Below are 2561 nucleotides of genomic sequence, written 5' to 3' on the forward strand. Positions count from 1 at the left end.
AGTAATTGAGGTGAATGTAGAGATGGTAGATTTGGGAAATGTTTAGAAAATGCAGGTGTCAGAACTAGGTAGTTAGTTTAATGTGTGCAATGAAGTGACTGCTGGTTTAGAATAATTTTCTAGTTTGGGGCTTAAGCATTTTACTTAGGGAACCTAGAAGAAAAAACAGATTTGGAGGGGAAAAATCATGATTAATTTTAGACATCCTGGTTTTAAGATTTAGGGCCATAATTAGTTGTGTGTCAAAAGTAAGTCAAATGCTGGTTTATATATATATATATTTTTTTTTTTTTTAAGTAATTAGTAGGTAAAAGACCTTGATGCTAGGAAAGATTGAAGGCAAAAGGAGAAGTGAGCAGCAGAAGATGAGATGGTTAGATAATATCACCAACTCAATGGACATGAATTTGAGCAAACTCTGGGCCATAGTGGAGGATAGAGGAGCCTGGCGTGCTACAGTTCATGGTATCACGAAGAGTCAGACATGACTGAGTGAATAAATAAATAAATAAATAAATATATATATATAATTTTAAATATTTATATACTTATATAAAGTATATAATGAAATATATTATTTAATTTTTAAATTTCTTTTTGTCCCAGAAACTTGATATGTTAACAGCATAATGAGCCATAGCAAAGTTGTCCTTTATAATATTCCTCACTCTTAAACATAAACTGAAAAAGCAACTTAACAACAACAGGTCAGATATCTTAGCAGATTTGCAACATCCTTAGCCTGACTCTCCCTAAAGGTAAAATTTGAAATACATAGATAAAAGAATGTACATCCTTTATTTTGAGCAACCTTCTTTAACATCGTCTGTCTTTCCTGAAGCTTTCCAAGATGTGGGTGGCTGAAATTGCAGATTATGATCTTTGTCAAAATCTAGAGTGCAACTATTCGAGGCTTATGATTAACGGACTAGTCATATAACTTAGTGGTAAATAGAAAGCAAGGAGACGCAGGCTTACTCTTGTACAAATTCAGGAGGCTAATCAGTAAGAAATGACTGACCAACATGATTCAGTGCAGAATTAAATCCAAGCAGCATCTGTGGACAGCGTCATCTTCAGAAATAATTATGGATGATTAGGAGTGCAAAAATTTATGTCGTAAGATTTACCCATGCTAATTATAGTCTAGAGTTTTTTTTGTTTTGTTTTTTTTTAACAGCAGATATTCTCAATTGCTCACCAAGGGTACTCAAGTCATGCGATTACCTACCAAAAGTAAGTAGATACTAGTACTTCATCTAACTAGGCTTATGATTTAAGCTGTTTTAGAGTTGTAGCATTTAAGTTGATAACTTCTGCTTGTCAAAAATGTTAATGTTATTATTGTCATCTATTTGGAGTTCCTTAGATAGTTAGGCCAGTTACCAACTGGAGTCAATTTTGTATGTAATGAAAAAATTATGTCATAAGCTTGGAGAAAATGAGTTTATTCTTAGTGACAGGCTGGCATGCATCCAGTTCATCCCAAATAAATTTTGAGAAATAAAACTAAATATTATGCAAAATCTATTTGAGATGAACTGGGATCTTCCCAACCCAGGGATCGAACAAATTCTCCTGAATTGCAAGCAGATTCATTACCATCTGATCCACCAGGGGAGCCCAATAAAAGTAAAAATTAAACAAAGAGGGGTTTATGAAATGTACAGTCTTTAATACCACTTAACATTATTATCTGACTTGCCAAGACACTATACTTGTATACATTGCACTCAGGTGATGCTAAAATACATGTCTTCTTAAACCACCATTAACCAGCATCACAGAAATGATTCATAGACTTTAGACATACCAGTTTTATTTCATGAAGTTATAATGTGTAAAATTCAATAAAAATTTCAAAAATATTACATTTTTTATGACATACATCATGGTGAAAGAGAAAGTAACAGGATTTAATAATGAAATACCCATGCTGAAAGGCTACTAACTCTTCATGGCTTCATAAGCTTCAGCACGTTAAATTATATTTATTGAACAGCTATATGTTTCAAGCATCTGGAAGAGATTCATGACAAGGAATCAATCAAAATCCCATGTAATTTTATTACTGTTTTCAACAAACAACTCATTTGGACAAGACATTGCATTCATTCATTCATTCATTCATTCTACAAATAGCTATTGAACTTCTCATTTGTTCCAGTGACTAGGCTGGGTGAAGATCTGGGGATACAGCAGTTAAAAAATGGTTGTTTTTTTTTTTTTTTTTTTTTTTTAGCTCTAATAGATCTCTAAAGCTCATGATTTGTTGAGCATTTTTTATGTGGCTGGTATTGTGTTAAATGTATTACATAAATTACTTTACAATTCTCTCAGTAAATTTTTGAACAGATACTATGAGTAAGTGATAGTCACTCAGTCATGTCCAACTCTTTGTGACCCCATGGACTGTAGCCTGCCAAGCTCATTTGTCCATGGATTTCTCCAGACAAGAATACTGCAGTGGGTTTCCATTTCTTCTCCAGGACAGATACTGTGTTCTATGCATAATTTTCTTGGTTGGCCTATGGAGGTGCAGAGAATTTAAATACAATTTG

This window comes from Cervus canadensis, chromosome 5 (assembly GCF_019320065.1).
Source record: "Cervus canadensis isolate Bull #8, Minnesota chromosome 5, ASM1932006v1, whole genome shotgun sequence".
In the NCBI taxonomy this organism is placed as follows: domain Eukaryota; kingdom Metazoa; phylum Chordata; class Mammalia; order Artiodactyla; family Cervidae; genus Cervus; species Cervus canadensis.